We start from the raw sequence: 21,809 nt of genomic DNA on the forward strand, positions 1-21,809 counted from the left end.
AACCATCTGTAGATAAACCATGATATTATATATATATATATATATATATATATATATATATATATATATATATATATATATATATATATATATATATATATATATATATATATTATATATATATATATATATATATTTATTACTAAAACAATAAACCCTGCACATATATATTCAGTACCGTTCTTTCACTCATTTAGGAACGTTCCTTATATAAACCCAGAAACGTTCCTTGCCTGACCTCCCTCAGTTACACATACAGACAAGTGTGCACATATGTACTAAGCATCAACGAGTATTACTAGCCAGCAACACAAGTCCCCACACATTCAACAAACACGCCACACCTGTGTACAAGGATCACATGATCACATTACTAGTCACATTTAGGGTTTACATTAGTGTTCCCTGTGTGGCCATTTTCTACACATTTCCAATTATAAAAACTACGCTCAATTTTTAAATGCTGATTCAATTTCCTATGTCTATGACACCTGGGATAATGTGTCTGGGGCAGCAACGAGGTCATGCCGAGCAACAGCCACATGGAACAAGTCAATTTAACAGAGGTCAATCGTGACCCAGGGCCGGGCTCGAGGGGCAGGCCTCCACTCCAGGGGCACTGGCACCATAAACACTACATTCATCTTGTTGACCAGACCACACACTAGAAGGTGAAGGGACGACGACGTTTCGGTCCGTCCTGGACCATTCTCAAGTCAATTGTGATGAAAAAGGCGAAAGATTTATGCGTTTTGAAGGGAAACCAGAGTTGATTGTGATGAAGATGATGATGAAGATTAAGCCATCCAAAAGGTGGCACGGGCATGAATAGCCCGTAAGTGGTGGCCCTTATGAGCCATTACCAGTATCAAAAGATGATACTGGAGATCTGTGGAGGTGCGACTGCACCCTGCGTGACGGGAGATGTCTCCCGTGTTGTGATGAAGCTTGATAAAGATTAAGCCACCTAAGAGGTGGCACGGGCATGAATAGCCCGTAAGGTTGTGATGAAGTAGATGCAGACAATAAATAGGCAAGAGCGGTGAGGAGCAAAGTAAGATGTAGTAGAGGGGATAGTAGTAGGAATAAGAACTGCTGAAGGCCTATTGGCCCATACGAGGCAGCTCCTATTAAAACTACATTCATCTATCAGAGAGACGTCACCGGAGTACCTGTGGGGGCTTAATGACATTGCCTGCAATTTATGTTTACAATGTCAGATGTTGATATAGAGTTGCATTGCGGGGCTTGCCTGAACGGGGGTTCCGGGAGTTTTTCTACACCCTCAAAGCCGGCCCGGGGCCAGGCTTGACTTGTGAGAGCTTGGTCCAACAAGCTGTTGCTTGGAGCGGCCAGCAAGCCCCCCCACACACACATCCACTATTTAGCAATGGTCCCGACACCTGACTCACTGAACACCAATGATCGAGCTGAACACCATCTCGAAACCATCGACTGTGAACAACAAACATATGAGGAATACAATAAGCTAAGTCTACGCTACGAACTTGTCCAAAGTAACCCCAGTATGACTACTGTAGACAGTGCAAGTTATCACTAACCTTGCTATCGCCGCCCACTCGAGGGGTTGGGGAGTTAACAGGAATATTAACAATTAATGTAACCAGTTCAAAACATGAAAATTACTTGGCTAAAATAACAGTTGGTGAACGCATTACGTGCGACTACCTCCGCTCCGTCCCCGCCCACAGGACGTGCGACTGACCAAGGACCCCCGCCGTCAAGAATGGGAAGCGTGTAAGCGTAGATTCTCCTACAAGGAGGTGGTGGTGGGGGGGGGGGGATGATGCGTCCGACACCTGCACCAGTCCACCTTCTCCCATGCGTTATTGCGTCTGTTTACTACACTCTCAACGCACGCACGCGCACACACCACCGCGCTGGAGGAATGTGTCGCGCGCACAACACTGCCGCCACCCACCATGTCCTCTCCACTTGTCACAACGGATGAAAAAAATGACGCAGTACATTGCCCGAGCCTAATCTAGCCGATGGTCCCACGTATAGAAAACGGAGTTCTTCGAGGGGCCGCTGGGAGTTACAGTAAATCATATTTTGTACCTTGGAGAATTTTGACATCAAAATGCAATTCGAAAGAGCAGATTGGATCCCCCCACACAGGAAAACCAGGCTGCCACATTACCTCAAGCAACCCCCTCAAAGACCACAACAACTGGGAATAATTACACCCGTGACGACTGTTTCAACACGCATCATATTTTGGTGACCAATGTACTGCACCAGGCATTATCCACCGACGTGTAACACCGCCCCGAGAGGGACGAAGCCACCCCTTGAGGTTATCTTGAGATGATTTCGGGGCTTTTAGTGTCCCCGCGGTCCGGTCCTCGACCAGGCCTCCACCCCCAGGAAGCAGCCCGTGACAGCTTACTAACACTCGGGTACCTATTTTACTGCTAGGTAACAGGGGCATAGGGTGAAAGAAACTCTGCCCATTGTTTCTCGCCGGCGCCCGGGATCGAACCCGGGACCACAGGATCACAAGTCCAGCGTGCTGTCCGCTCGGCCGACCGGCTCCCCTCTCCTCCCCTCCACCGACAAGGATTACGCAGTCACTGGAGCGCCGGCATCTGCCTTCCTTCACCCCTAAGAGATAACGGTGTTCCATAGCCGTCGCCTCGCCAGCAACATAAACACTCCCACGTGTCTGCTCTTCATTGTATTTGGAGCCGTTAGCAGTGCAGGCAGGCGGCGGGTTGATGGGTGAGGAAGACAGGCCAAGAGGCAGATTGATACATGAGGAAGACAGGGCAAGAGGCAGATTGATACATGAGGAAGACAGGGGAGGAGGACTGAGAGAAGAGGAAGACAGGTCAACAAGAGGACTGAGATAAGAGGAAGGCCGTGTCCAGAAGATATGACAGTGTCGGTGAGGTGTGGTGTGGTGGGGGGTGAAGGAGCTGTGAGGAGATTATACCGAGTGTGACCCCCTCCCCCCCATGTTCAAGTACTTGCTGACAACTGTGCCGACCTGTGCGGGTCTTTGGGGCCATTCAGTACTTTCTGGCAGTAGTTATGGTACTAGGACAGTCAAAAGGGGAAAACCCTGGCTGTCTAGGTTCGAATCCTTGAATTTATATATATATATATATATATATATTATATATATATATATATATATATATATATATATATATATATATATATATATATATATATATATATATATATATAATGTCGTACCTAGTAGCCAGAACGCACTTCTCAGCCTACTATGCAAGGCACGATTTGCCTAATAAGCCAAGTTTTGTTGAGTTAATATATTTTCTCTAATTTTTTTCTTATGAAATGGTAAAGCTACCCATTTCATTATGTATGAGGTCAATTTTTTTATTGGAGTTAAAATTAACGTAGATAAATGACCGAACCTAACCAACCCTACCTAACCTATCTTTATAGGTTAGGTAGGTTAGGTATTAGAAAAACAATTCATGAAAACTTGGCTTATTAGGCAAATCGGGCCTTGCATAGTAGGCCGAGAAATGCGTTCTGGCTACTAGGTACGACATTATATATATATATATATATATATATATATATATATATATATATATATATATATATATATATATATATATATATATATATATATATATATATATATATATATATACACACACACACACACACACAGGAGGCGGGCCCAAGAAGCCAGAGCTCAACCCCCGCATGCACACCTCGGCGAGTACCCACACACAGTGAAGAGTTCTTAACTTCAAAGGGTGATGAGGGTAAGTCAGTACAGCATGAGGGCGAGTGGTGGGCACACCTGTAGGCAGGGAGATGTACCACACCCACACGACACACAGGCCGTCCTGCCCACTGCCAGGTCTGTCCTGTCAACACACACCTGCTCCATCATCACCCTCTCTCTCACTACACGCACCTCGCCATCCTCTGCTTGCTTCTGCTTCCACTACTCACCGGGAACACACTGCGTTCCATGTGTCAGTCGCGAGTGTAGAACTATAATATGCCATTTTAGGAAGAATCTCAGCTTCCAACCGCAGCCTGACCAAGCTTTTAGTCGCTTTAACATTGCAATTCAACAGATGAATGACATGAGGATTTTTAACATTGACTGACTGCTAGCAGTGGATAATGACAGAAATATATACCCGTTGGCACAAAGCCTTGGTCATCTCGCTTAAGCCAGGACTGGCCGGGTTAGTTTAGCCTCGCTCCTTGTTAGCTCGCTTTTCTTGAGCAACTCATCAAGCACTGGTTGCGTAACACTTCCCATCAAGTTGTGGGGAACACTCACACAAATATGCTAGTGCGTAGACACGGTATCACGAGGTGAATATTCCAGGTCCCTGCTGGGGGGGAAGGTGGAGGAGACGTGGGTGTGGAGCAACACGCCGGTACGGACAGGTTGCGGGTGCGCCACTAACTGAGCGCCTGGCTGGCTGGCTGGCTGGCCCTGCCTGGGAGCGCCTCACCCAGGCTGGTTTAGGAGCCAACCCGGCCTCGCCCGCCACACACACACACAGCATCATGCTGGCAGGGCCCGCCTCGCACACAACATACCATAACACCACCAATTTCCACACAACTAACGTGTTTAACTTCTTATGGAAGCTACAAATAAACCTCCCCCCACCCCCCATACACCACGACTAAGTAGCTAACCTGCAACTCTAAGAGGATGGAGATGCAAAGCATGCCATGATAAGGAACTAGTCCACATCCGACGATACATTCTGGGAAAACACAGTGGAATGTTAATCTCTCTTCTACTCGTTCAGACTCAAGAGCTGCCACTATACAATTCCTAAAATGCCACGGAAATAAAAATGTAATGATAGGGGAGCCTAACCTTAAAGAGTGAGGGGGGGGGGGGGTCATGGTGAAAATGTAAACATGTATAATTCCTGTGAAAAATCACCCAGCCCTTTTCATACTAGGTACTCACCTAGTTGTGCTTGCGGGGGTTGAGCTTTGTCTCTTTGGTCCCGCCTCTCAACCGTCAATCAACTGGTGCACAGATGCCTGAGCCTAGACACCAATGATTATATTAACTTTAATAACTAGCTCAGTAAATAATCCCCATATATATATATATATATATATATATATATATATATATATATATATATATATATATATATATATATATATATATATTGAATATGACCGCATATTCTGTATTTATTATTTTCTGGTTTAGGGCTTCTATCCCTCTAACTATTTTCTTAGCATCAGGGCTTAATTGAAATAGGAGTTCTCCAAAACTCATTTTCGTACTTTTAAGGTGAAGAAAAGAAGTGATTTACTATAGAGTGTATTACACTTATTTGTATAATTTGCACGACGTTTCGAACCTCCATGGTTCATTCTCAAGTGAACAGATCTTACAATACTAGTTGATTTTATACCCGCATTAGGTCAGGTGATAATACAATGAAGGTGAAAACATGGGGGGATACATAAGGGATAAACATAGGGGCTGCAGAAGGCTTATTGGCCCATACGAGGCATCTCCTATCTAAACACAAAGATTAATCCAGTGTAATTGGCCTGTTATGTTGGACATTGTCTTCTGTGTTGGCATCGATATGTTCTTGTCTTGTCCTTACTCTCATGGTGGGTAGAGTAAATAGTTCCGTGATTTGGGTGTTCATGGTAGGTCGCTCTATTCTTATGTGAATTGCCTCAAGAAGGCAATTCTTGAGGCAATTCACATAAGAATAGAGCGACCTACCATGAACACCCAAATCACGGAACTATTTACTCTACCCACCATGAGAGTAAGGACAAGACAAGAACATATCGATGCCAACACAGAAGACAATGTCCAACATAACAGGCCAATTACACTGGATTAATCTTTGTGTTTAGATAGGAGATGCCTCGTATGGGCCAATAAGCCTTCTGCAGCCCCTATGTTTATCCCTTATGTATCCCCCCATGTTTTCACCTTCATTGTATTATCACCTGACCTAATGCGGGTATAAAATCAACTAGTATTGTAAGATCTGTTCACTTGAGAATGAACCATGGAGGTTCGAAACGTCGTGCAAATTATACAAATAAGTGTAATACACTCTATAGTAAATCACTTCTTTTCTTCACCTTAAAAGTACGAAAATGAGTTTTGGAGAACTCCTATTTCAATTAAGCCCTGATGCTAAGAAAATAGTTAGAGGGATAGAAGCCCTAAACCAGAAAATAATAAATACAGAATATGCGGTCATATTCAATGAAACATGTTTGAAAGAAAACCTGCTGCCAGTATACACCAATATATATATATATATATATATATATATATATATATATATATATATATATATATATATATATATATATATAAACTAAAGGTTCTCAGGCCATAATCGAACACCAAAATGTCATCAAAATCCGCTGACTAGTTCTAGAGTTTATAGTGATCCATGCGACTCGTCCTCCTAATTACGCGTCGCATTTTGACGTATGCTTTACCAAAGGCCAAAAATTATCTTACTAGATCATTTTAGCGGCACGCGAAATTAACAATTTCGCGTTTTTTGTTTGTGTCCTGTGGTAGGTTGGGATAAGTCAGTTTAGTAAGACACTTTCTTGACGTTTGGAACGCACGCGTTAACAGCCTGATCTATGATGCTCTTCGTATGAAGCCTGTTTAGGCAGCGTCGATCTATGATGCTCTTCATATGAAGCCTGTTTAGGCAGCGTCGATCTATGATGCTCTTCATATGAAGCCTGTTTAGGCAGCGTCGATCTATGATGCTCTTCATATGAAACCTGTTTAGGCAGCGTCGAACCACACACATATCTCGATTCCTAACATGGAAACCGAGCCTTATTCTTATATATTTTGAATACATAGTACATCAGGTTAATAATGTAAGAGAAAATGAATTATAAACAGTCTGCCAAATGACATTTGATTTCGAACCTTACAGTAACGACGTGCTATTTATCGATACATCCAAAGACTTTAGCAGGACCAAACACTCAAAATGCTTAAAATAATTCATAAATTCTAAGTTGTGCCCGGTAACTGCTACATACCAAACAATCTGGTCAAGTAAGTAAGTAATTATCAAAAGAAGGCACCAAACCGGGAAGGCTATGTACAATCCGGTCAAGAGAGGAGAGGTTTTGGGCCTAATCTCACCACATACTTGTACCCACTAACTGAAAGAATTTAGGAGAGTTGGCAACGCATGTATAAATGTGTCCGGGTATGCTGAGGATCCGTTGTTGCTTGCACCCACTAAATTGGCCACCAGACTGAGGCTTGGCATATGTGAGGAATATGAGACTAAATTCAAACTAATATTTATACTGTACACATATCTTATTAAAAAAATGGGTTTGCATAATTTTTTTTTGTATTCCATCATGTTTACAGTACTGAATGTGACCATTCACATAACTTTACAGGGTAAATGGTCTGGGGTATGGGAGAGACATAAGTCAGAGATATATTATATTTTATATATATATTACATATATTATTTATTTTATGTTTGAATCAAGGAAAGAGTTCGAACTACTGACTCCCCAGGATGCAACCCCCCAACAATTGCCTGAATCCCAGGTACTTAATGCTATGCAAACAGAGGCATTAGGTGAAAGAAAACATGCCCAACCATTTCTGTCCCACCCGGGAATTGATCCCCGAGATCCCCAGATTGTGAGTTGAGAATGAAGCAAACTGTACAATGAGACCAGCTTTTCCATTATTTATACGGCCATGCAGGAACAACTACATATCTATGAGTCAAACTTCATACTGACTTTGATTAGCCTAAATGCATCTCAGAATTTACAACACCTGTGGAGGGAATCTAACCCAATATCAATTCTGCCAGCAAAATTAATCGCACACCTGGCATCTTAAATGTACAGTATTTTAATGTGAAAAATCCACGAATTTACGTGAATTCTGTAACAAATATAAAAATACTGTATATACGATACATACAAATAATTCCTTCATAATGACATGCAGCATTACATAAAATTCTAGCTATATATTCCAACATGGTCTGAGCTTAAACACTGATACCCAGTTTCTGGACCCATTTCATGCCTCTGTTACCCTTCCACTGTTGATGTATTAAAAGTATCAAATTCTTCTGTAGGAAAATACAGAAAACTTATCTGACACTATTTGAGACACTGAGAAAGGAATAATGCAATATTCAAGAATTGTAGACAGATAATCTCTGGGTTACTTTCATCCCCAAATTCGAGGTTTATTTCATCAATGTGAAGTATGTTGCTGAAAATACCATTTTTCTATTGCTCTGTGGATGGAATGCAAGAAACTACAATCAACATATCTCAAAAGCCAAAATACTATCACGACGAAGCATGGTTTTCACCTGAATAAAACTTTAAAAATCTCACGTTTGATACTTCCGAGTGTGGTTGTTGAGCAGATTATACAGTTGAAGGTAAGTAAGTAGTGTGCCAGTTGTCAAATGTAATAGTGCTGCCAGATCTTGAGATATCTGAATATCTCGGATATCTTTGAGACAATTCTACCTCTGACTACAGCAGAGGTAGAATTGTCTATTTTGTATAGGCCATCTGGCTGTTTTCCTGCATAAATCTCCATCAAACAAGTTCTTTCATCAGCCAATGTGTGTATCATTATGCCGTTTATTCGGCATATACATCACTAAGTAGACATTTGCCTCTGAAGACTACAAGCATCTTATCGATTCTCAAAACTTCTTGTCATAAAATTACAGTACACTAATTATTTGGAAAGTGACTTCTCTCCAGCAATCATCGATAACTAAGTCCATGCAAGAGTTCGTTATTTAAATGTTTTATGTGTACAGTACATGTAAAATAAATAGATATAAAAATGTGTATAATTAGGCAAAACATTCTGTGTGCATATGTTTTTGGGGTTCCTGCACCTGGCGCCGACTCATTGTTTAACCGACACTATAGTTTAGCTATCATGCCACCTTCCCTTCTGGGAGGCAAGCCAGCAGATGTCTTGCAGAAACCAGACATTAGAATTTAGTTAGCTCAGACGCTTCATTGGGTTAACATCTAGCTCCTGATGACTTACTAAGGCAGCTCATCAAGTTCTGGTGTAAGGTATTATATTTTGCAGCACTGCACTTGTACTTTGTTGTTGTCGTCAGTGTCTGGGTCATTAAGGTATTCATGCTCTTATGTTATTTTTGACTTATAAATTACGTGTACAAAGACAGATGTATTGCATGTGTTAAAGTAACTTTAATTTTGTTTTATTAATTTTAACTATTGTTTTTAACTCTGACTTTTGACTTTCTCCTGTTCTCCATATTCACATTCAAGTTTAATGGGGGTTTGTTTATTATGCTACGTACAGCAAACCATCAGCTGGGTATAACCACAATACCTCCCTTAGCGTAACAGTTAAGTGCAAGAGAATAGTTATTTCAACAAGTATCAAAAACATCTTAAATAAGTTTCTGATTTGAGCCACCTTATCCAGTAATTTTCTCTCTGAATGTGTGTATTTACCATGTACCGTAATTGTGTGAATACTAAAAGACAGCAAAACAATGGAATGCCATTTTTGCCTTCAACACCAACACCTGAACCATCAAAACTCCATTATTCAGTTGCAGCAAAATTTGCTAACTAAAAGTACTAGGCCAAGAAAAAGCTTTAATTTCCACATTATTTCTGGCCTTATTTTTCCAGATAGATTTTTTTTTAACAGACGATTTTGTCAGGAACAGCAAACATTTCAGGGTAATTGAGATCCCCCCCCCTAGGCCAACAATTGACTTTTCCCAAGTGCAACATAAAACAGTTAACCCTAATATACCTATTAACTGTTAAATGAACCGAGGCATCAGGTAAAATGCAACATTTTAAGAACACCATCTCTGTTCTGTCTTAAGAATCGAACTCAGGACACTTCGATTGTGACCTGAATGCACTGACCATTGCACTATAAGAATCCCTCATTGTGCTAAAGATTGTTATCTCTACTAATAAATCTACCATTTTAGTTGTGATATAAGTGACCAAAATTTAAATGATGATTCTGCATAAAGGGCTAGTCCTTTATGCAGAATCATAAAGGGCATAATGCATGCCCTTTCCTGCTAGTGCATGCATTATGTGCAGACATATGCACTCTCACATTGGCATATAACCGAACAAGCGAAATATTCTTAGTACTGTAGTTTGCACGACTTGCAGTATAAAATTAACAAATTACAGAACTTTTTTCCATGCTAGCTGATTAGATCATATAACTTAAATTACACAGAGGTACTCACCCTTCGTCGAACATGTTTTCTTCCAAGGATGCTGGTAGGGGTACTGGGATGAGCTTCATTTGCCAAAGCAGAAAAAGAGCGTGTAATCGAGGAAAATGCTACGGAGAAAGTGGAAGAAGTTGAAGATGTGGGTGTGGATGCTGCAGTAGGAGAAACCGACTGAGAACTACGAAGTGTATGTGGCTGATTTGTTGTTGGAACAACAGTGGAGGATGGCTGAATTGAAGATAGGGGAGAGCGTGGAGATGGTGGAAGCAAAAGAGGCGAGAGATGTGCATGGTTACGAGGAGAATTCACTGGGGAGCCACGGGGAGAGCTTCGCAGTGGTGCTGCATCAGATGGAAGCTTAAGTAGATCCTTTGTTTCTACTCGTTCTCCTGTAAAAGTAAACGAATACCTTTTTTTAGTGCAAGCAATTAGTCAGGATGGAATAATTGGGTTACATTTTGTTTGAAGACTGGAATAAAGTTTTATAATTACTGTAGGTACATTACTGTATTAACACATTAAAAAGCATAATTATCATTGCTCAGACAAATTAAACACAGTACTCTACTTGTACATATTACCATTCCAATTAATGTTAACATACCCTTCTCATGGTACTTAGGTTTGAAAAATAAATTCAACGCCCCATAACAGTCATGGTTACAGGCCTGTACCAGTATATTTATTTCCAAACAAATGCAATCTTAGAACAAGGCCATTAAAGGTAATTGGAAGAGATCAGTAACCTTTAATGAACTCACCCTTGGCAATGGAATGTAATATCTCACTGCACCACTGCCTCTCCCCGGGCTGTGACAAAAATTCACGAAACAAAGCATCTGTCACACCTTGGAGGTTGCAGACTTTCAGGGTCATATTGCACCTGAGGAAAGATAACATGCAAATTAACTTTTTAACTCAACTGACATCTAGGTCAAACTTTCTCTAAAAGATATACAGTAATAATAAATATGCTGCTAAATACTATATATAAAAAGATGTTTTACTCTGCCTTCAAAGACAACCACTTGGGGTGGACGGTAGAGTGACGTCTCTGTTCATGCAGGTCAGTGTTCAATCCCCTACCATCCAAGTGGTTGGGCACCATTCCTCCCCCCCCCACCCCTGTCTCATCCCAAATCCTTATTCTGACCGTTTCCAAGTGCTATATAGTGGTAATGGCTAGGCACTTTTTCCTGCTAGTTTCCTTGCTTCCTTCTGCCTTCAGAGAATAAATGTACAAACCTAATTGTGCTTGTGGGGATTGAGCTTTGGCTCTTTGGTCCCGCCTCTCAACTGCCAATCAACTGGTGTACAGGTTTCTGAGCCTACTGGGCTCTATCAAATCTACATTTGAAATTGTGAATGGAGTCTGCTGCCACCACATCACTGCCTAGTGCATTCCATCTGTTAACTCTGACACTGAAAAAGTTTAATACCCCTGTGGCTCATTTGGCATTAGATGCATCCTTACAACTTAGTTCCCGCGGCCCGGTCCTCGACCAGACCTCCACCCCCAGGAAGCAGCCCGTAGCAGCTGTCTAACTCCCAGGTACCTATTTACTGCTAGGTAACAGGGGCATCGGGGTGAAAGAAACATTTTGCCCATTTGTCTCTGCCTCCACCAGGGATCGAACCCAGAACCTCAGGACTACGAATCCAAAGCGCTGTCCAGCCAGCTGTCAGGTGCCCCCTCCTGAGTACCTACTTACTGCAAGGTGAATAATATTCACAATAAACCTAACACATTTCATCATTAGGTGAAAGGAAATATGCTCGTCCATATTGCCCGGGATTCGAACCCAGAATTCCCGACTGGGCGTCAATAACGAACCCGAGTGTACTACTTGGACCCTTGATATAACATGATCAAAGAATAAGCTACACTAAAAGATGCATCTTAAATTAAATACTAATGAACTGGCTACTGTTTGGAGAGAGAAATTATCCAATTATGACAAAAGATTCCAGAACCTCCAAACTCAAAGGTCCCAAACTATTACAGTTACATAAAAAAATATTCAAAAGATATGCTACCCATTTCCACATCTCTTCTTCATTCTAATGAGAATAAATGTGAAAAATAGAGAATGGGAAGTGCAGTGCAGTAATGAAATACAGTACAATATGGTAATTTCTCTCAGAGTTTTTACTATACTGTACCAGTAATGTTAGAATAGATTTTTTTATACAAATTAATTAAAATACAGATAAATAACCATTTACCAGCTAACTCCAAAATTTATAACAAGCCCGCAAACATTACCTAATAATAATAAAAATATAGTAAAGCATTAATGATTACACTAGTAACCACAATTTATAGACAAATAAATTGAAGATAATCAAAATTTAGTTTGACATACAGTATTTTGAAAAAGTTAGGTTTATACTGGCTAATAAGTATAACTGTTAAAACTCCAACTCATTTCAGCCTGCTATAAAATCTAAAATATTTAGATAAATGCAATATTTTAGTGCTGGATTGGCAGCATGCCACCAGAGTGAGTTTTATCCAGGAAAACTTGCCTACAGTATTAGATCAAACAGAAACTAGAATTATATAGACTCCTATGAGTCACATTGCTCTTCCCTTTACAGAAATAATACCACAAAAACACTGAATAAATGAATTCAAACTATTTGCTCAGTTTGCAACTTTCTTAAACTTAACAATAATGAAGATGCGCCGTAAATAAGACTCGAGTGATTCTTATTATAATCTATTCTTATTTGCCAAGCTCATGTCTTAAACAGATTTATGGTCTAGTGCAGGGATATTATTTTGACTTGTGGGCAACTTTATGAATGGTGATACAATCTATGGGCCACACACTTAATATACCACTATATACAAATGTATAATATTTATATTTACTGCTCTGATTGATCTCAAAATGGGAATTACAGTTGAGCTTGTTTAGAACTGCCACATTTTCTTTGCAAATTAAAAACACTGGTTTTCCATCTACAGTGGTAACAAAATATTTAGAAATCCATTTCTTATTGAATCTTCCACATCTGGGTTCAGCTTTCCTTTTCTTAGATACCCCTCACTTTCATTTAAAAATTATGGGTTGGGAGCGAGTAACACTTAAGTCCATATTCTCCAAAAACCACCAAGTAACAATCTCCTACCTTGAGGTTACCTTGAGGTGCTTCCAGGGCTTAGCGTACCCGCAGCCCGGTCGTCGACCAGGCCGCGTAAGAAACCGGAAAGGTTCGGCTTTAGTGTCGATGCTGGATGCCCAGGTTAGTGTGGGGCACAGCATTGAGGTGTGGGTCTGGCCATACACGTCATATGTTCAAGAATGAATTTCTTAGATAAGAGTTCACTAACTTTTTTTTTTTTTTGCCCAATTCCTGTTGACAGCGATACTCAGGTATTCACAAGGCTAAGTTAACAGATGATATGCTGGCATTTCTACTATGGGTGACCAACTCCCATATAATAATGATTCTATCTATTAAAAGAAATAATTAAAAGATTAAAGAAATAATTCTCCATTGCCATCAGTAATGGCAGGCAAAATAACTAATTGTCATGCAAAGTTTGATCCCCTAGCAGCATCTTACCAACACCTTGCCTCGTGCATAAGGAAACTACACAAGAGAAATGTAGAACAGAAGGAACTTCTGTCCTACACTTCAAAACAATTATGCTATTATTCTAAATGTTAGAATTTTTAATGCTTCAATTCTGAGTCATGTTTCACTTACAAATTCCTTAAACATAGCTAGGTTTGGATGGAGAAAGTTAAATAGCATAATACTTTAAAAAAATTCTTACTTTATAATAGAAAATAACTACAGTACTGTATATTTATTACCAAGAAGCAAAAGATAATCAATAATCCCAAATAGTACTTGTCCCAATAATCTTTAACAAATTTTGACTAACTGCCATCACTTGAGTGTGCAGCTAAATAAATTAAAAAAAAAATAACATACATAATTAAACTATGCAATCCAACCTATGGGCAACAGGTTTACTTTGAAGGAAAGAGAGATTACAGGCTTAGTAAGGTTAATGCATTCTACCCTTAGTCAAATATCACTATTATGATTGTGTTCACTCGTGGCAACTAAATTATGTACCAGTAATGACTAACGAGTCACTCAAATCACCAAAAAGACAGAATTCGTAAATAATCAAGGTTATGTTTAATGTCAATATCCAGTGATGAAAATACCTTATTTAAATACCTTGAAAATACCTTATAATACCATACAATGTCCTTATTTCCTGACAGAATAAGGCTGTGTATGCTTTCTTGTTTAGGACTCTTATGTCTGACAGCTGTACTTTATTAAGAATTTACATTCAGACTTTTCCATGTCACATACTGAGGCTTCAGTGTGCATTGAGATTTTGTACTTGTACTTCAGCACATTCACCAATATTTAATTTTATATTGAAAAATTTACATTCCTTTAGAAATTAATTAAATTCCTAAATTAATTAAACTACCTAAAATCACAGCTGTTAGAAGAAATAGAACTATAAGGTCCGTAGAAATTGTCAATGTCCATCAGTACATACTCCCTGCCGATAAAATAAAACCTCATTTTCTCTTAATAAAAACAGGAGTCCCACTGATGCAGTTGAATTTGGACTGGAAAATATATTTATTGCAACTGGACATCTGTTCAAACTTAATTTTTTTGTTTACTGCAATTTTTGGTTGAAAAATATGTTTTTAGTATAAACAATAGAGCACATTGCAGTTTTTGTCTATTTTGATATTAAAATCATATCTACACTAGTACAGTTCAATTGTAGCAAACTAAAATAAATTTGTTTACATTCAACATATCTCTGGCGTAAATCTGTGGTTTGTGTCAAAATGAGCCCATTATCAAATCTAGGAATTGTGACTACTGTGGATAAGTACCTCTGGCGGCAACAATCAAATCAATCAAATGTGGATAAATTTGGAACTGTCCCGTAAAGTTTTGAACTCCTTGTGTATAGGATAACTTAAGCATAATTGTTGAAGCACCCCCCCATTATATTATCCTGCATGCTCTCCAAATAGTGTAGTGCAGTACCTCATGGAATTGTTTCAAATATATTTATAATTTTTATGACTATGGCAGGTAAGGGGTTTACTGCTAAGATTATTCTGACATGGAAGAATGAATTGCATATCTCTATCTACCATTTCAACATGGGTGGCTGTTATTGGGTTACTTACAAAGCTACACGAGTCAGAGTTCAACAATGAATTCAACACATTTTGCAGTGTGGACTATGTTTTGCCTGTGGGCAGTTATTAAGCTGACTCTTGTATAACTAAGTATCCACAGAATACCAGAGAGAACGTAAACTATACCGAATCATAGTCTTAAATTGTACCCAGGCTGAGAAGATCTTTCCTATTCTGTGCAGGTGCCAGTTGAAGTCTTCATCACCAGAAACTGACAATAGATTCCAGTGACCAAACCAAAAAGAAATTCACCAGTCATACATGAATACATCATGGTCAATGTAAACAAAAAGAATCATTAACATTCCCAAACTATTTAACCAAACTAGACTACTAATCATAATCATAAATCATAAAATCACTTTACGATTTACACCAATCATAAAGTGGCAAATTTTGACGAATGAGTGGCCTGAAACAGGTGGCCCCAAACTTCTCGACTGGCCAAGTCTTATACCTGGGTTTCAGCCTTAATGCTAGTTGCATGCCTTGAACCTCCTCTGTGCATAACCATCCTTCCTAATCCAAAGCCACCAACCTGACAAAGAACCACTTCTGGACCTGGTCACAAACCTGGCCCCAATCATCCTCTTTAGCCTCATCCCGTACCCTTATAACCCCCCCCCCTCACCTGGCTCTGATTCTCCCCAATGGCCCTGAGCTTCCATCTTGGCCTTGTTCCTCCCCCATGGTCCTTATCCCTCCCCCCTGACCCTGTTCCTCCCCCAAGGCCTTGTTCCTCCACCCTTGGCCCTGAGCCTCCACCCTGGCCCTGAGCCTCCACCCCTGGCCCTGAGCCTCCACCCCTGGCCCTGAGCCTCCACCCCTGGCCCTGAGCCTCCACCCCTGGCCCTGCACGACTAGCCCTCACCAACATCACCAGGCGCCTCCTCACACTCGCCAGCAATATCTCAGCGCCGGTGACCATTTAGCACAGCTTACCTGAGATAAACCGATTACGATAACAAATATTAAATCATCAACACTGCATAAAATTTAAAAAAACACAACAAAACACCGAGTAATGAAACTCGCGCGCTTGACTGACAGGTGTGTTTACATGAATGAAACAAATGATTATCGACTTGCGCCATCCGGGACCACACCTCGACACAAAGATCTCCTTGCCTAACTCAAATGTTATATTTTAAAATAAATACGCACACTTTCGACTCAATATTTACTTTAAAACGCATTATCCTATGTATATTAGGAAAGTTTGTTTTTGTTTGTGATTGTTAGGAGGATATTAAATGGTGGATAGCTTCTGTTTGATCGACCAAACTCCCGCGAGTTTTGCCTTTTAATCTGAATCATTCACAAGAGGGACCCTTTACTTAAATGTCCACACCACACAACATGCATTGATACATGTGATAAACGTAATTTGTTTTCTTTTTCAGTTACATGGATGGCTGTACTTTATCCCTTTCTGTTTAAAGAAGCAGCTGAAATACAATATTAATAAGTACATTTACGTGTAATTTACCCAAGGGCCGCCATCGCGCGCTTGACTGGTAGTAGTAGCCTCGACGGGGACAGTAAGCCGACTACCTGTCAAAGAATCCCCTCTCCTCCCCCCCCCCATAGTTCCTCGGGATAGTTACTAACTGAATTTTAAACTGAAATAATGTTTTGAAAAGGGAACTAGACGGATGACACAGTTAGTTGTTGCTGTTTTAAATTCAGCAACTGGGAACAAAAGTGCCAAGCAGCACGAGCTGTGGTGAGCCCGTAGTGGACTTGCTGCACAGTTAGTAAAAGAACATTAATAACTAAGCGGACCCTCTGGAGAAGGTATAAATCTGCGATGAACGTTGATTTTGAGATATATAAAAGGGCACTATAAGCTCAACCACTCAAGAAATCAGATCAGCCAAAAGAAACTGCGAAAGAAATCTTGCCCAAAACAGAAAGACCCTAAGTCGTTATATGCCTATATAAGAAGTAAAACCAAAACACAGGATTCTGTAGGACCCCTTAAAGGGTGAGTGTAACCATGTCATGATATGACGATAAAAGGGGCAACAAACACTGAATGAATACTTTCATTCAGTGTTCACACACTAGAAACATTAGATGACATCCCATCGCCCACACAAATATCTGTATGTAGATATGATAGAGCCCAATAGGCTCAGGAATCTGTACACCAGTTGATTGACAGTTGAGAGGCGGGACCAAAGAGCCAAAGCTCAACCCCCACAAGCACAAATAGACGAGTACAAATGTATGAAGGAGGTGAAGAGAACGAATTAAGGGATATAACCCCTAACATGCGACACAGACTCAAAGACTAAAAGCTAAGGCTAAAAGACTCAAAAGCCTCAGGTGTGGATGGAATTCAATCCAAACTCATAGAGGGAATTATCAAGGGAAAGCGCTAGGCCATTATGACTATAGGACTTGGAAGGGGTCAGGATAAGGATTTGGGATGGGACAGGGTGGGGTGGTGCCCAACCACTTGGACGGTCGGGGATTGAACGCCAATCTGCATGAAGTGAGATCGTCCCTCTATCACCCAGCCCAAGTGGTTGAACGAAGTCATTAAGGAACTAGTGAGGAATGAGGTATACCGATGAAACTGCTTTTCAGAAAATCCATAGACCAAGGAATGGTTTCCATTGATTGGAAGCATGTAAACGTCACACCTATTAAAAATAAAAGGCAGAAAGGGGTCAGCAGAAAACTATCGTCTTATCAGCCTGACATCATACATCTGCAAGCTTACTGAGAGAATCCTAAGTGAGGGAATCATTCACCATCTCATCTCATTGCCAAGTCTCGTAAAATCAACGCAACATGAGTTTGTTGAGAATAGATCCTGCCTTACAAATCTGTTTACATTTTTGGAAACGCTAACCAGCTACTCAGGCAAAGACCTTCCGGTAGATAATAAGGTCCGCTTTTGATAAGGTACCACATGAAAAACTAGCAAGGAAATTACAGGGTCATAAATTTATTTTTTATATAAGGCGCCAAGTCATTACGACTATATAGCAATGTCATAAAATAAATGGTAGAATACTGGAATGGATAAAAACACCTATATTTTCTTTGATGGATAAAAACACCTATATTTTCTTTGATGGATAAAAACACCTATATTTTCTTTGTTTTAACAAAGAAAACAGAGGTATGCTAAATGGGAATTAATCTCATTGGAAAAATGTGGTGAGGGGTACCACAATGATCCATTTTGGGACCAATACTTTTTGTCATATACATCAATGACATTGATTGGAATATTACAAACCATATCAACAAATTTGCAGATGACATTACGATTTATGATGAAGTGGGAAATTAAAATGATATTGAAGCCTTATAGAGAAATCTACATGAACTCCACAAATGGTCATAATACTGCTAAATGCTTTTTAATATAAAAAATATGCAAGACTTTGCATGTGGGGCGCAACCCACGTCACAACTACCAAATTAATAACATTACCTTGCAGCTGACTGATGAAGAAAAGGACCTTGAAGTTCAAATCCGTCATTCACTGAGTTACACAACAAATGGGCAGTAAAAAATAAAAAGCTAATCAAACCCTAAAAATATTTAAGCGAACCTTTGACTTCAAGGAAAAGAAGGTAGTTATTGAACTGCATAAATCTCTGGTGTGCACCCAATTGGATTATTGTATCTGTAGCGAGTATATTCTATAAACAATATACTCGCTCTAAACTCATCAGCTTAATGAGAGAGAGAGAGAAGATTAAGCCACCCAAAAGGTGGCTTGGGCATGAATAGCCCATAAGTGGTGGCCCTTTTGAGCCATTTCCAGTATCAATAGATGATACTGGAGATCTGTGGAGGTGCGACTGCACCCTGCGTGACGGGAGATGTCTCCCGTATCAGCTTAATGAGAGTTTTAAAATAATATACTCGCTAAGTATCCAAGCATGGAGACCTCACCTTCAGAAATACACAGCTTCTTTGGAAAAAGCTCAACACCTGGCGACAAAAATCAGGCCAGACCGATGATGAAGATTAAGCCACCCAAGAGGTGGCACGGGCATGAATAGCCCGTAAGTGGTGGCCCTTTTGAGCCATTTCCAGTATCAATAGATGATACTGGAGATCTGTGGAGGTGCGACTGCACCCTGCGTGACGGGAGATGTCTCCCGGACCAAATGGTGACCAGATGGTGGTGCAGGCCAGACCGTTGCTGCTGACTCTTGCCTTCCACAGTACACACTTAAATGCTCCAACCTTCTTAACAAACATGATCTGACTTAAGCCAACCTTTTATCTTACCCCTTTTTTTTACCTTTCATCTTACCTTTCTCCTCACTCTTACTTTATATATCAGCCCGTACCTTCTCTTCTACTCCTCCACAGATCTCCAGTATCAGCTCTTGATACTGGTAATGGCTTAAAATGGCCACCACTTACGGGCTATTTATGCCCGTGCCACCTTTTGGGTTGCTTCATCTTCATCAATCAATCAATCTTCTACACACACACACACACACACACACACACACACACACACACACACACACACACACACACACACACACACACACACACACACACACTGATATAACGAATGCCGTGTTTCCCCAGGAGTACACAATAATAAGGAAAGAGAGGGAAGGTAGGGGAGGAGGAGTGGCCCTACTCATGAGAAAGGAATGGAGTTTTAAGGAGATGGCTATCCCGGGCTGTGAGGGTTTCAGAGACTACATAGCAGGCACCATGACAATGAGAGGACCAAGGATAGTAGTAGCAGTAATATATAATCCTCCACCAAATGACAAAAGACCCAGTCAAGAGTACGAAAGCAACAACATGGCAGTTAACACTATAATTGAGAGGGCAGCCTCTTATGCCTGTAGAAATAGATCCCACCTGCTCATCATGGGGGACTTCAATCACGGCAGGATTGATTGGGAGAACAAGGAACCGCATGGAGGCGAGGATACGTGGAGAGCCAAACTACTGGAGGTGGCGACTAGAAACTTCTTAACCGAGCATGTCAGTGAACCCACAAGGATGAGAGGAAACGACGAACCAGCGAGACTCGACCTGGTTTTCACCCTGAACGACTCTGACATAAGAGAAATCAGTTTTGAGGACCCAGTAGGAATGAGCGACCACAGTGTATTGGTGTTTGAGTACCTGATTGAAGAAGGGTTATTGAACTCGAGAAGGGATACCGAAACCAAAAGGTTAGCATACCGAAGTGAAACTATGAGGAGATAAAAAAATGCCTAGCAGATATAGCATGGGAAACAGAGCTCAGGGAAAAGACGGCCCAAGATATGATGGAATACATCACGCAAAAATGCAAGGATGCAGCAAACAAGTTTGTCCCAGTCCAAAAGGAAAACAGTGAAATGAAGATGAGAAACCCATGGTTTAATCAGAGATGTAGGCTAGCTAAGCAGCAAAGTAAAAGGGCATGGAGAAACTATAGGAATAACAGGACACTGGAGAGCAGAGAAAGATACCAGAATGCCAGGAATGAATATGTTAGGATGAGAAGAGAGGCAGAAAGACAATACGAAAATGACATCGCAAGCAAGGCAAAGACTCAGCCTAAATTGCTGCATAGCCACATCAGGAGAAAAACAACAGTAAAGGAACAGGTTATGAAATTAAGGTTAGGGGCAGAAGGATTCACTACAAACGACAAGGAAGTGTGTGAGGAACTGAATAAGAAATTCCAGGAGGTCTTCACCTTGGAGCAAGGAGAAATCCCAGAGATAAGAGAGGGAATAGCTAACCACGAACCACTGGAAGAGTTTGAGATTACCAGCGGGGAAGTAAGGAAGTGTTTACTAGAATTGGATGTGACAAAGGCTATAGGTCCAGATGGAATCTCCCCTTGGATACTAAAGGAAGGAGCAGAAGAACTGTGCCTCCCGCTCTCCATGGTGTATAACAAATCACTGGCAACAGGGGAACTGCCAGAAATTTGGAAAGCAGCTAACGTAGTCCCGATATACAAGAAAGGGGATAGGCAGGAGGCACTGAATTACAGACCAGTGTCCCTAACCTGCATACCATGCAAGTTGATGGAGAAGATTGTGCGAAGAAAGCTAGTGGAACATCTGGAGCGAAAGAACTTTGTAACACAGCATCAACATGGATTCAGGGATGGCAGGTCCTGCCTCACAGGGTTACTTGAATTCTACGACCAGGCAACAAAAATAAGGCAAGAAAGAGAAGGGTGGGCAGACTGCATATTTTTGGATTGTCAGAAAGCCTTTGACACAGTGCCACACAAGAGGCTAGTGAAAAAACTGGAGATGCAGGCTGGAGTGAAAGGGAAGGTACTCCGTTGGATACAGGAATACCTAAGTA

General features: G+C 40.7%; 1 protein-coding gene across 4 annotated transcripts in view; it reads right to left on the minus strand.

The window, feature by feature from the left end:
• Positions 1 to 21,809, minus strand: part of LOC138370072 (AF4/FMR2 family member lilli-like) — a 307,388-nt gene that overhangs the window by 281,039 nt on the left and 4,540 nt on the right. For 2 of the 4 annotated variants that reach the window (XM_069333852.1, XM_069333855.1), the window contains exons 2-3: positions 11,042 to 11,163; positions 10,293 to 10,669 (exon numbers count right to left, since the gene is read on the minus strand). The gene's annotated coding sequence lies outside the window, so the exon portion shown is untranslated. Of the gene's footprint in view, positions 1 to 4,306; positions 4,477 to 10,292; positions 10,670 to 11,041; positions 11,164 to 16,432; positions 16,558 to 21,809 lie in introns of those variants that run through there. The other 2 variants (XM_069333853.1, XM_069333854.1) reach the window with 2 other exon arrangements.

Source organism: Procambarus clarkii, chromosome 30 (genome assembly GCF_040958095.1).
Source record: "Procambarus clarkii isolate CNS0578487 chromosome 30, FALCON_Pclarkii_2.0, whole genome shotgun sequence".
NCBI lineage: Eukaryota > Metazoa > Arthropoda > Malacostraca > Decapoda > Cambaridae > Procambarus > Procambarus clarkii.